This window comes from Hylobates moloch, unplaced genomic scaffold, assembly GCF_009828535.3.
Source record: "Hylobates moloch isolate HMO894 unplaced genomic scaffold, HMol_V3 SCAFFOLD_5, whole genome shotgun sequence".
Lineage (NCBI taxonomy): Eukaryota > Metazoa > Chordata > Mammalia > Primates > Hylobatidae > Hylobates > Hylobates moloch.
This window is the reverse complement of record NW_026652280.1, coordinates 139269445-139283990: the sequence shown is the minus strand read 5'-3', so window position 1 is coordinate 139283990 and position 14546 is coordinate 139269445. Positions and strand designations below refer to the sequence as shown.

Below are 14546 nucleotides of genomic sequence, written 5' to 3'. Positions count from 1 at the left end.
ACATGCACGCATGCATAACAGCCAGTGCTTGGAACGATCTCCCAAAGATGTCCACATCCTAATTCCCAGAACCTTCACATATGCTATGTTACATGGCAAGGGGAAATTAAGGTTGCAGATGGAATTAAGTTTGCTAATCAGCTGACTTTAAAATAGGAAGATTTTCCTATATTATCCAGGTGGGCCCGGATTATCTAGTGTAATCACAAAGGTCCTTAAAAGATGGAAGGGGAAGAAAAATCAGTGTCAAGTGATGCCATGTGAAAAAGACTGACCTGTTCAGTGCTGGCTTTGAAGATGGAAGTGACACCAGCCTAGTGAAACCCATTTGGATTTCTGATCTCAAGAACTGTAAGGTTATACATTCGTTTTGCTGTGAGGCACTAAATTTCTGGTAATTTGTTATAGCAGCCATAGAAAACAAATCTGGTAGTAGGGAGGTGGTTGGTAGCAGGGGTTATTGCAGCTTCACTGCATATTTCATGCTGAGGAGGCCCGTGTAAAATCTCTGATTGTTTTTGTAAACATGGATGCAAATTCATATTCAATTGCTACAGGCCCCATGTGTCTAGAACCACATTCTAACCAACAGGTGAGATGCAGGAGAAAACAGAAATATTGTGGGCTGGCCCTTGAACCATCCTGTGTGCCACACAGGAGAAGACCTAGAATTTCCTCTAATGACAGTGACTGCTTTCTTCTGGTTAACTTCCCACTTGTAGGTTACCCCACAAAGCCAATGGCACAAGTATGAACAATTCCAAGTTCCTCCCTTCCTCAAAATTGCTGTGTCTCTAGGCCCCTCCTCTGGCTTCAGCAGCTCCCCCTCCATGCAGAGCCCTGTTTCTAGCCGACCAACCATCTTGGAGCTCCTCTATGCCTCCCAGCCCTTCCGTTAGTCCCTCCAGAGCAAGAGGATGTGGTAAGCTGGCTGGCCTGCCTGAGCGTATCCTAGAAAACGGTTTGTGTTGGAGGAGCAATGAACACTGCTCTACCTTTGACAGCCTCCTGACCCCTGAGGATTCAACACGCTTGTCTCCCTCACCTGCCCCTGGTGGGTTGCCCTCTTGCCACTTCCATTGATGACCCCTTTGCTCCTTCAACTGAAGTCTGCACCCACTCCCACCTCCTCTCACAGCCTCAGCTCATCGCTGATGACTCAGATCAAGTTTCCTTAGGATGAAATGAAGTGAGGTGAAGCTTTGTCTGCTTCTTAGAGTTCAGGGAATATCCAAAACAATCTAACAGTCACACCACCCTGACCAACTTTGTGACCTCATCCACATGAGGAGAAGGCAAGAATGTCAACAGCTGAAGTATGCCAGAAACATTATGTTTTATTTTAGTGAATCCGTGTAATTTCCATTTCAAGTCCCCATTTGGCTTGCTGATTGACAATTTCAGTTACTGCTGGATAGTCTTTCTCTCGCTGGGGGTTGTGTCTCCATTGTATGTGGCTTATTACCGTCACAACAGCGTGTGTGTGTGTGTGTGTGTGTGTGTGTGTCCATGCATGCACAGAGGGGCCATCTGACCCAGGTTGTCAGTCCACACCAGCCTCCCAGGTCTGTATCACCCCATCTCACCCTTGATCACTGATACCCACAGGTTTGTGGCTGCCCTCTCTCACCCTCCACTGCAAGGTCTGTACAGATTTGACTCTTTCTTAACTGCTTCTGTGCCCCCTTTTGAGGGCCTGTAGGGGATTCTGCTATGCCTCCACCCCATACCCCACACAACTACTCTAGGGCTGTGGGAATTCCATGGTGCTATCACAGGCCTCTCGATCTGGGCACACCAGGAATCATTTTCTACTCTGCTGCTCCTGTCCATGCTGGGCACCCAGGAAACAGACAGTGGTGTCTTTGCTCTTCCATCCCAGAACCTCTTTTGTTGTTCTCTTATTCCCCTCCATCCTCCAGGGGGCAGCAATAATGCAGCTCTTTCTCAGGGACCCCTCTGAGGAGTCCTCTCTTTCCTTCTGCTCTCTTTTGGAGACTCCATCTCATCTTGGGTGGCGAGTGGGGTGGTTACACCAAATCTTTTATATCTTAGACAGACTTCATTTTTGAATCTCAAAACCCAAACAGTTAGATCTTAGGTGCTTTAGTTCCACTGGGACAACTTTTCTTTGACCTAGAAATGCCACATGTGGGAGGGTCACAACACAACAGTGACACTAGTGAATATGTCTCCACGTTGTCCCCATACGCGGCAAATGGGTGCAAGATGCTGCCTGCCACTCGCTGTGCAAAGACTACCCACACCAGGAAAAAGCAGAGCCTGTGCTCCATGAATCTGCAATCACGGGCATCTAAGCTTAGAATATCCCACTCTGTTGCAAGTGAAAACATGTAGGTGTATCTCAGTGGCCCAGCTCAAAAGGTAGATGTTTTCTCCCTTTTGTTAATACAGTCACTTGGCAGTTTCAGCTTTCCATGAACATTCTTCTGGAAAAGAATCTCAGCTCATTGTGTAGTTGTTTATTCAGCATATAAGTCTCTTAAAATCCATGCCCTTAAACGTTTATGGTCATGTGGGATATTATCAGTGTCAGAGAAGGGCAGGGTTGAAGGCATTGGGGGTCAGACTACTTTCTTTTAATCTTCTCCAAACATTTTAGGTTTGGCAAAACTTGAATTGCATTTTGCCAAGCCCCTGTGCCTGTAATTTGTAAACCCCAGTGTATTTTCAGGGAAATGCAGTCCATATGTTTCTGATTGATTTACACTTAACTCATCTAAATGTTGTTTTGTTAGTGTTATTTGATGTCCAAAGGGCCTCAGAGCCTGTTTACATCTGTCTAAGCTGCTCGTTTTCCTCCCTGAGACTCAGGAAGATCTGTTTTGCCAAGAATAAACTAAGTCGAATACCGCACCGCCCCTCCCCGCCTCCACCCTCTAGGATTGGATCAGACTTGGGTAGAATCTGACAAAGAGCTGAGGAAGTTGCACTGGGCTTTGAAGTTGACCAGACACTCTACCCTACATTTCACCAAGAGGAATCAAAGCGCAAAGCCTCCCCCTTGGGGACTGTGACCAATAACACGAATACAGAGACCAGATCCTAGGCCAAGCCAACTTCCCAGCCTGGCCCTTTTCCTTATGTCTCTGACATTCAGCTGCAACTAGCCACCACCGACCTCAATAGGCCCTTCCCTTACAACTCTTTCATCCAAGCTTCAGTGGGAAGGGTGGAATAGATTTTATACAGTGATTGAAAGCAATCAGGCCTCTTGCTAGATCTGTGATAACAATCTCATAGAGCAAGAGTGTGGTTTTAAAATGAAACAAAAGAAATCCTTAGGTAGTGCCCCATTTCACTGAACCTTAATTTTAGATAGCTTGTATTTGCCTTGCAAATGAGTCCACAAATTACCAAGCCACAAGCATTTAAAACCATCCTGCCCACTGCCAGAAGGAGTATGCCTGGCAGAACCGATGAGGCTGGCCCCCTACTGCTCCACCACAGTAAAAGTGAGTTACAGGAGTGATGCTTGAACTGAGATGGCATCCCACAATTTTGGAAACATGGTAACTAGGGATGGGGACAAACTCACTGCAACTTTATGATTCAACACTGAGGGAAGTGGCACTTTGTTTTGAAAGAAGCGTGATGGCTCACGCCTGTAATCCCACCACTTTGGGAGGCCCAGGAAGGCAGATCATAAGGTCAGGAGATCAAGACCATCCTGGCCAACATGGTGAAACGCCGTCTCTACTAAAAATACAAAAGTTAGCTGGGTGTGGTGGCACGTGCCTGTAATCCTAGCTACTAGGGGCGCTGAGGCAGGAGAATCACTTGAACCAGGCAGTAGGAGGTTGCGGTGAGCCGAGATCATTCCACTGCACTCCAGCCTGGCGACAGAGCCAGACTCCGTCTCAAAAAAAAAAAAAAAAAAAAAAAAAAACCACTTTAATGTGTATTTGGTTATGTTCAAGCAAACTCTATTTGGAATGGAGGTATTTGAGACAAAGAGCAGCCAAGTAATTCTGTAAAATAATATGACGGGTTGTCTTCTCTATATGCAGAGTTGCATCTCTGAGATAATTATTTCATTGGACTTAGAGGACCCTCTGGGAGAGTTCTCTCTTTTTTGGACCCCAAAATGTATCAGGGAAGCCAGATTCTAGGTAGAAGGAACATGGTCAAAGCATTTGGGGAAAAGCAGGCTGGCCCCTGAAATGTGGGACAAATTAGGAGTTAAGGACAAAGATAGTTAGGACTTCCTATCTCTAAGGTTTAAGCTTTCTGTTTCTATTTTGTAATTCCCTTCTGCTATCTTTGAGCTTTCAGAAAATTTCGATCAATATTACAGTTTGGTCTTATGTTCTGGGAGACTAAAGGAGGGGTCTCGGTGTATGCAGTGGGGGAGCCGGCGACCTGGAGAAGCCAGGGGTGACTTAGAGGCAGTAAAAAACTTGTCCATCCAGGGCAACCTGATGTGGCAAACAGGCCTGATCTTTGGAATGTGGATGCATTCCTGGGTGATTGTTAGAAACAACTGGGGTAGGAGAAGCTCACTAAAGACTGGCTTTCCTGCAGCCTCCTAGGATAGGAACTAAGGTTGTAGCTATTTGCATGTTAAGGCAAGAGTCGAGCCTTGAAGGCTGGAGAACTTGGGGACATGAGTATCACGTCAGTGTTAACTCTGGTGGGTAGCCAAGTGGCCATACTTGCATGTCTCACTTTCAAACTGGGCAGCAGTGGTGCTATCACAAGTTCCCTCCTGCTGGAGCCTCTGCAGAAGGCCAGGCAGGCTGCTCTCCCACAGTCATGTGAGCAGATGTCCTCTCCTGCCTCCACGAACCATCCTCTATGAACCTTCATGTGGTTACCTGGACGCCATTGTATCCCCCTTCCCCACCATAGTGCTTTCTCTGAACTGCATTTTAGCGTGAAGCCATCAACCTCCACTGAAGGCTGAGAAATGCGTCTCCTGTAAGCATGTTGTTGAAGCTGCCATTTGCAACCTTAAACGTCTCCTTTTGGTGGAACTCTAATTAGAGACACTTCTTCCTCATCTTCGTATCAGAAGGAGAAGTAGTTCAGCTCCTCAGGGCCTGGCTTTTTTTTAAATTTTCTTTTCTTTTTGAAGTTGTAACTTTTTAGAATTGTGGTAAAATGCACACGACATAAAATTTACCATCTTACCCGTCTTTATGTGCATAGTTCAGTAGCAGTAAGTGCCTATACTGCTGTGCCATCATCACCACCATCTATCTCCTGAACTCTTTTCGTCTTCCCAAATGGAAACCTTGTACCTGTTATACAATAACTCCCCATTCCCCTTCTCTACACTTCGTGGCAGCCAGCGTTCTACTTTCTCTTTCTGTGAATTTGACTCCTCTAGGTATCTCCTCTAAGAGGAATCAGACAGTATTTGTCTTTTTGTGACTGTCTTATTTCATGGTTCTGGTTTGTTATGATCACTGAATTCTCTAACAAATCAGATGTCTCTCCTCCCCCATCTTTTTGCTTTGCCATGGCAGCTAGAAAACAAAGCCAAATCTCTGCCTGATCCAAAATAAGCATATGTGCTAGAAATTTTTGATGTAGCCTCATCTTTTATTCCATTTTTTATGTATAGTCTTGTGTTTTTTTAAAAATTGCTGACCAACCTGTGATTTATTAAATAGTTCTTTATAGAAGGCATCTTTAATCCTCTTTGTAATAAAGAAGAATGTACATTTAAAAATACAGGTTGAGTAGCCCTTATCCAAAATGCTTGGGACTAAAAGTTGCTGACCCACCTGTGATTTATCAAATAGTTCTTATAGAAGTCATCTTTAATCCTCTTTGTAACGAGGAAGAATATACATTTTAAAATACAAGTTGAGTAGCCCTTATCCAAAATGCTTGGGACCAGGAATATTTCAGATTTAGAAAATTGTTGGGTATTTTGGAATGTTTGCATTATAAAATCTGACTCTGAAATGCTCCAACGAGCATTTCATTTGAGCATTTTGATGGCACTCAAAAAGTTTTGGACTTTGGAGCAGTTTGGATTTGCGATACTCGAATTTGGGATACTCAGTCTGTATTAACAAGTAGTCGATGGAGGGATTTAGGGGATTGGGTCAAGCACATAGTGAAGTGGGTTCTCACAGCCGGCGTGAGGCTCATCCAACCAATTGCACCCATCCTTGCCCCTGGACGGCACCTCCTGTTGCAGGTGCAGGCAGTGGGGCTGCTCTCACTAATCTCTTCTTCCATGCTGACCCCCCTCCACTCCAAAGTCAATGCATTCAGATTACGTATTAGAAGCCCAGGAACTTTTCTTATAACTAAATGTACTGGTCTAAGCTAGTGGGTTTCTAAAAGTGTTCTGTGTCTTGCTGCCAACACCTTGGTCTTTTAGGGACCCCACTAAACACTTTCTCTTGGAAGTTCCTGGCATCCAGGAATGGGCTAGCCACTCTGACCAGTGGGCTTTCACGGGTGAGATTGGGGCTGAGGCTCTGCTTGGAGGTGAGGGGTCTGGCTTGAAAGATGAGGACTTCTTATTTAAAGCCAATACTACCAAGCCAGGATCTGAGTGATTTTCCTTGGAGTTCTTTTTCCATACAGGAGAATTGTTTGTGACCATTAGGCCCTGAGGAGTCAGTTTCTTTTTGCTCATCCTTGAGTGACCACTTAAGCCTGAACTAGTGCTGGGTGGGGTCCACCACTGGGCCTTCCAGGGGCTTCTCCTTCATAAGCTTTACCACCTGGCAAACCCCATTGTTACACTTAGCTAACTTTATTTTATTATTATTATTTTTTTTGAGACGGAGTTTCGCTCTTGTTGCCCAGGCTGGAGTGCAGTGGCATAATCTCAGCTCACTGCAACCTCCGCCCCCCAGGTTCAAGCGATTCTCCTGCCTCAGCCTCCCGAGTAGCTGGGATTACAGGCATGCGCCACCCACCACACCCTGCTAATTTTTCTATTTTCAGTAGAGACAGGGTTTCACCATGTTGGCCAGGCTGGTCTCGAACTCCTGACCTCGTGATCCACCCACCTCGGCCTCCCAAAGTGCTGGGATTACAGGCGTGAGCCACCACGCCCGGCCCACTTAGCTAACTTTAAAGAGGACTGCTCCGTGCAGGCCATGAGGATTGAGTACCCTGTTTGCAGTCAGAAGACTCAAAACCTGTCCCTGCCATTCACTAGCAGCATGGCTTTGGGCTAACTGATTTGCCTCTCTCTGAAACTCCATTTCCTGCTCTAAAAGAGGGATGATAATCCCATTCTTTCAGAGTTGTTGTCAGAGTAAGGGAGTGACCACAAACTTAATAGCATGTTGTTTTTACAATAATTATTAGGGAGAAAACTGATTATTAGACATTATCCCCTGAATCCAGCTCTTTGCAGCAACTTTGTGCTTCTTCTCTTGACTTAACTTTTACAAATCTCAGAGAATTAATGCGGAAGGACTTTAAAAGGTCATCTGGACCACGGTTCCCAAAGCTGGCTGACATCAAAGTCACCTGCAGAGCTTTAAAAGGCATTTAAAGTGGAGGCCGAGGACTCCGTATTTTTAGGTGGCTTTCCTGGTGGCTTGGCTTTGTCTATAGATGGACGTTTGAGCTACCCCTGGTCTAGACCCTCTCTCTGCTATTTGCCAAGAACTCTTTTCTGCTATTTCAGGCAGGTAAAAACCCATCCTGTGTTTACAGTTTTCACTAAGCAGGACTCCACACCCTGCTGCAGAGTTCGCATAGTGTCTAATATCCTCTCACGGCTCCACTCTTCCCTTTGCATTCTCTGCTTATGTCTCCAAAGATCTTGAATGGCTTGTGATGACCGTCCTGCCAGTTTCTTTGTCTCTCAATCTGCTTACTATCATGATCGTCTCCTTTGGGAGATGGGCTCTACCATTTATCTCTTCTCGTTATTCTCTGAGGCTAGAGGTTTGCTAGACTCTAACTTCAACTCTTCATTCCTTCCCCACACTTTCTCCCATCTGGAGTTTGGGTTTATTTTTCTTCCTGCCTAACTACTCCTAATATACTAAGTCAATAAACAGATTCTCTGCGGTTACATATGGCAAACAGCTGAAATTTACAGTTGAGAGTAAAATTTCCTCATTTGGGAAAAAACCCATCATTTCACAGATTTAGAAAGTGGTCATTCTGATCTCCAGGGCAAATAAAAGTGTTTTATAACCTTGCACAAAAGCTTATGCCTTGATTAAATTTTTATTATGAATTATTAATTAAACCAAGGAAATGCAGAGGTCTAAACCGTTGCTTAAATTTGCTCCAGATTGAGACACAAACCAAAGGCGGCAAGAAACCCTGAGGGGGAGGTTTAATGATGAGCAACACATATAAAACTATCCGCACACTTTCATCTGCCAAAGGCTCCAAACCAGCCATGTAAATGAGCCCATGTGCCCAGACCCGGACAGAGGCTGGCAATGGGCCTGGAAGAAACAGGACCTCCTCGGCTTCTCTCTCCTGGGGTCTGTGTTTGGGTTGCATGGGGCACTGTGCCGTTAGAGACACAGGGGCTTATCTACCTCATGAGCAGCTGTGGTTAGAGGGAGTAGCCGATAGTAGAGCAGCAAAGCAGCCTGGTGTCTTGGAAGCTGAGCCAGAGGTCAGGAGAAGTGGGTCACTGCTCTCTGGATGGAGTGATTGATCCAACCAGAGCCAACCAATACAGTTGTGCAGGTTACCTGGAGGCTGGGCCCAGTGGGTGCTGACATCCAGCTCATCTCCTACTCACCAAGCCTTGCTCCTTGCTGTAGAGCTGCACCCACTGTGAGGAGGGAGAACCTTTTTCTGACTTGAACAAGGGAGTCACATGGCCTTGCTTGGAGGCTGACAGTGTGTGTATGGGGTGATTGGGAGGGATGGGGCTGCATTCTTCTTTTTCTTAGAACACAGAGGTGTTGTTTGGGCAAGCGGTAGCCTAGAACTGAACCAGTAGATACTGGGGATGCAAACCTGAACAAGACTCTCATTCAAAGAGCTCACAGTACCTTGAGGAAGCAGACAGATATGCAGAGTATTCTAACACGTGGGGACAAGCTGTACAGGACATCTCTATGGGTACTCACCCAGATGGGACTGGACAGTGGGGAATCAGAAGCTTTCTTGGGGATGATGTCTAAATGAGTCTTGAAAGTGGAAGGGGTTAGGATGAGGGTGTAAAGAGTGACAAGGCACTGAAGGTAAACAGAACTGCAAGATCAAAATCATGGAGGATGAAGGCGCATGGTCCAAGAGCTCTCAGGGAAGACGTGGAGACCCTGTGGGGGCTCCCCACTTCATGTGGTTGCAGTTGAAGACATTTTCAAGTATGAGCAGTTATTCAAATATGAACTAAGTGGGCGACACCCATTCCCTTCCCCAGTGACCAAGACTGGAGGGCTTGAGAACTCCAAGTTCCCAGCATGATGCTTGGCGTTTGAATGCTACTTTCTTCCCCTTCCTCACTTCCTCCTGCCCTTTCATTTTTAATATGAAAACATAAAATAAATACATCTGTGTATCTTTCATAACATTCAAAAGAGAGCTAAAAAACGTGAAGTGAAGGGTAATAGCATGATGCTTTGGCCATGGTCGGCTCCCCATGATTTTGTGTCCCTGCTTCTGGGCTGGCTTCTTAGAGCAGATTGCAGTTGTGCCCCAGCAAGAAGCTGGCCTCTCTGGATCAATCACTCCAGAAGCGCAGAGGAAAGGGGAGCTTGCCTCAGTAAGCAAACGTCACCATTATCTGATTATCTTTAGGGATTCCCTACTATCTAGAGAGCTAGTCATGACTAGAGAAGATTCTGCATGGAGACAGTATATCATTTATTTGGCTTTTATTTTTACTGAATTCAGTGCTCATGGAAAGTGGCACATTGACAACACTGCTTCCTAGCATGACATCACATAAATAAGTCTGAAGATACTGCTTAATAAGAACCCTTTAAAGATAAGAGAAATGGTAGAAAGAATTGAAGGATGCTGTTTCCTTTTTAATATCTGCCATGAATCATAGTCCAGAGAGAAGACAGCCAAGGCATGCAGGGACAAGACACTAGCACAGGGGTCAGGAGATGGGCGTTCACAGGGGGTACAGCTCAGATCCCTGCCTTTGCTTTGGCCTGAGGCTGGGCAGACAGGGACATGGAAAGCTATGGAGCTGGTCTGAAGGGTAGGGTGGGGTGGTTAAGCCTTTGCTGGCATATGGCTTTGCAATCTTGTACACTGAATAAATCCATCAGAGCACTGCATCCACTCACCCAATTAGCCTGCACCTCATGAACACCTATTGTGAGGCCAGCACCATGGGGAAACCGAAAGAACCAGATATTCTACCACCATGGAGGAATGACCTCACCCTGGGTAGTAACTCTTCCCTTCTGCTCATCTACCCAAAAGGAAAAGAAAGTGCAAGTTTCCTAGTTTACATTGAGTTTCTTGAGGGAGAAAAGGCTCTTGGTAAAACAATGCCTTATTCGTTTTATTTGGAAGTTCTTTCTGCAGAATACAGCTCAATTGTGGGTCCCCAAAAGGCCCCTGAAGAATTAAAAAAAGAAAAAAAAAGAGGTGGTGTCAGGCAAGGGCTTTAGGACGTAGAAGGTCACTTTTGGTTGTTGTCCTGTTGAGCCAACTGCTTTACTAACTGGAGCTATCGCTCAAGCTGGAGGGTGAGAGAATGGGTGGGGCTGAGGCTGGGGGGTGCTCAGTAATTGACCCCAAGTGATCTTGTTTGAGGAAAACTCCTGCGATCTCCCATCAGAATATTTTGAAAGTGGAAGAGTCTGCTGGTGGGAAGGGAGAAGAGTGGGAGGAGGAAATAAGCAACAGGCAGCTTCCTTTCTTGGCAGATGGAAAACAAAGGGCCTGTCCACAGCTCGGCGAACTGCTCCGTGGACCTCCCAGCGGGGCTGCTTTCTGAGGTGATGGTCTCCTCGATCCTTAGCCAGCCTGGTGGAGCTAGCTACTGACGTTGGAAAGGAGTTGGAGGATGGAGGTTTGTGGCCTACGAATGAGAGAGGTGTGGGGGAGGGGGAAGAGAAAAGCAAGCGGGCTGAGGAAAAATATAAGGGAGGGAGGTGGTTCTTCAATGAAACCTCTGGCCTCTTTTAAACCATAAAGAGGTCTGGCTGGTTTGATTCCAGTCCATAAAATAGCTCAGTAGGATCTTAGGGGTTATTTAGCTCAAACCCCTGAGAGGTGAGGAAACTGAGGCCCAGAGGTCCCACTTGCCTTTGGTCATGGGGTGAGTATGTAGCCCAGCAGGGTCCCAGCTCCTGTGAGCTGCGAGTCATGGTGTTATCTTTGCTGGGGAGGCCTGAAGTTCCCTTAGCTTGTCCCTATGAAACAGAGGAAGAGCCCACGAGGAACGCATTCATCTCAGAGTTAGGTGACCTTGGCTTTGGGATCTAGTTGCCCATTTCTTCCACTTTCCTTGCCAACATCTTTCCTAAGCCTTCCAGACCAGGGCTGTGACAGACAGCCTTGCTGCCAGACAGGTGGCCTGTCGGGTGAGCAGGAAGGGGAGTTCAAGGCAAGCAAGGCCCACTGTGAACCCCCTGCTAGAAGTGCTCTCCCCTTCCTTCTTTTGGAGGTGGCAGTTACTGGGCAGCATGACCCTGAGGAGGAGATAAGCTGCCTCTGATAGGGAGGTTTTATCTTTGAGGTTATTGCGAATGTGCCTGACTTCTTCATCTGGTTCTGTCCGGATCTGAACTGGTAGCCAGATAAACTGTTGGCGGCCCCATTTCATGTATTTATCAAGTCTAAACAATTGTCAGGAGGCAATTATCCCCCAGGAAGCCAATGGCAGATAAACAGTGTCCCGCAGTCTGGTTCCAGCCATGGAATCCATAAGTTGTCCCTCCTTGCCCTGTGCAGATTTTCTCCTCTGTCCCTGCTGCCCTAAATTTTAAAGGAGGTTTGATGTTCCAACACGTTTGTTTTGGTGTTCTTTGCCCATAGCCCCAAATAAAATCTAATGGTTTTTATAGGTGGATAAATCCTTTTTAAAGGCTCTTTTGTTATCACCACGGGGTTTGTGAGCACTAAAACTGGGTTTTAAGGGATCAGTGAAACCTTAGAATCACGGTTTGCTGTTATCTGGAAGGAACCATGACCACTTGGTACAGCCCCTTCAAGCGGTAGATGAAGAGGCCAAAGCACGAAGGGATTTGATGGCTTGTGAAGGGAACGTGCTCTTTAGAGTTGGGCAGACGTGCAGCTGAAGCTTGGTCTGGACACTGATGTGCTGCCCCGCCTTGGGTAAACTCCTGGAGCCCCTATTTCCTTATTGATTACATGGAGATACCAATCCAGACTGCACAGCATTGTGAGAGGTAGTAAAACTGTTTCCCTCTGGTCAAGGTCAAACAGACAACTGGGGGGCAGAGCTAATGCCAGAACCTTAGTATCCTGCCTCCCAGGTCTTTATCCTTTCCATTATTCTGCAGGAGGTCTTCAGGCTACTGTTAAATAAAAAGTAAAGCTTCTACTTTGTTCCACCCAAAATTCTAGTTCAGTGTTTCCCAGACAGAGCACCTCCAGCGGGTCTGAGGCTCAGTTCTATGTGGAGACTCATGTTTATACGATGACAGCATCTATATTTTTTCTGGATGAACTAATAATTGACTTGCCATTGTATTTAGGAAAAACCAGACATCACCTCATGGACGTCTCATTGAAAGGGACCGTCAGTTATTCCATTCATTCTGGCAAATTTTCTTTTTAGCTTTGGTTGCAGCAGGAAGAGAGAGACGTCTGGGGGGCTTTTTGCCTGGTGGAAGGGCATCACTGGTCCATTGCCGGGGGCCCCTGGGATGACCCATACCAAGGTCCCAGCCTGAGTCTGAGGTCCCAGGGCTGGTCGCAGGCCGTCCTTGCAGCCCTCGCCAGAGCGTTGTCTGCACCTCGGACACTAGGTGGCGCCACAGGAACATCCTCGCGGCCCAAGGCGCGGTCGCAGCGGGGGAGCACTCGCCGCGGTGCTGTGGAATTCTCCGGTTTTTCACGCAAGGTCAGGCGTCCTGCTGGCGCCCTCTCGCCACCCTGCCCTCCCGTCGGAAGCCCGGCTCCTCGCCGGGGAAGGCCGGGTGCTGGCCCGCCGGGACCCGGGACTTGTGCCCCATGGAGTGTCGGGCGTCTCCAGTGCCGCGCGTTCTACACCACAGGGCCAGGCTGTTTGCTCCCCATTGGTCGCTGCCCTCAGCACCCTGTTGTTATTAAGGACTCATTTGCTTGGAGCGGCATCATTACAAGGGTGTGGGGTACTACATATACTCCCTATTTTTCTATTTTCGAAAGGCTGCAGGCGCGATGCACAGTGCGCTTGCACGGTGGGGCCTAGCAGGGGCGGGCGGGGACCGGGCAGGGGCGGTGGGCGCCGGCCTCGTCTCGGTGCTGCTCGGGGCGTCAGGCTGTCCCGGCGCGGCGGCCTCGGGAGGCCCTGGGGTCCTTCACCCCTGGAGGCGGGCTGGGGGGCGGGTGCGGGGCGCTTCCCCTCCTCAGGGCCCTCAAACCGCAAGGGGGTTTCCGCTTCCCAGTCGATGGTTGTCCTCTCCCATCCCCGGCTGCATCTCCATTTACCCGTCGCCCATTTCCTCTGCCCATCCAGGCTCCTTGGCTCCACTGGGGTCTCCGTTCCCTTCTCCCGGGTCCCCCCTCCAGGTCGCGGCTCCTTTGTCCAGGACTCCGCAGGGGCTTGACCCCAGGGCGCTGGTTTAGGCCGGATCTGGGGTTCCTCGTCACTCCCGGGCTTCTTCCACTTTGGGATTCTGGAGAACCGGGAATCAAGCCTGCGCGTTCCTCTTCTTCCTCCTTCGTGCTGAAAGCACACTTCAGGCACGCTTCCTGTCTGCCAGGGTATCAGTTCTGAAAGTGAGCTGAGAACAAGGAGTTTCTTTTTCTTCCCCAGAAGTTGCCTTTTGTAAGGGCTATGTCTGCGCCAGGGCTTGATACATGTTGCTACTCCTGGGAGGGTGAGACTAGGAAGTTGATGGAAATGTCAGCATTAGCTTTAATGGTGAGGCCAAAGGGAGGATGGACCCAGCATCAAGTCTGGGTAGACGAGAACGGGAGAGAGAGGACCAGAACCAGGGGCCCCCTGTTCACTGCCTTGGGGTGTCTGAATCCTGCCTTTGCTGTTTGTGAGCTCTAGGACTATGAGTAAGTTGGTTAACTTTTTGAGCCTCAGTTTCCTGTTCTGTCAAGTGGGAATACAACTCCCTAGCTCAGAGTTGTGGTGAGGATTATGAACTATTATGCGTCTACAGTGTCCTCCTGGCAAGTGAAAAGGCTCAGTAAAGGGTAACTGTTACCATGGTCCAGTCTAAACTTCCGTGCTAGCCTTTCACCAAATTGATCTTACAGAAATCAAAAGGTTCCTGCTTTTCCCACCTTGTTTGGAATTAGGAAAAACTTCCCCTGCACTATTAGTGTTTTATAGGCCTCTTCTCTCCAAGACAGAAAGGAAGAGAGGGTAACGGGGCTTATTTTCTTCTCCCAGGACTCTTGAAGAAGGATTCAGGATGTGGCTGTGCCACTGGGGATAAACGGTGTAACACTGGGGCAGGTCAGTTTCCTTGTTGGTA

At 47.7% G+C, this 14546-nt stretch overlaps 1 pseudogene; it reads left to right on the top strand.

Annotated features, from left to right (window-relative positions):
• Window positions 1-526: 526 nt before the first annotated feature.
• Window positions 527-13886, top strand: LOC131383581 (uncharacterized; annotated as a pseudogene).
• The last annotated feature ends 660 nt before the right edge of the window (window positions 13887-14546 follow it).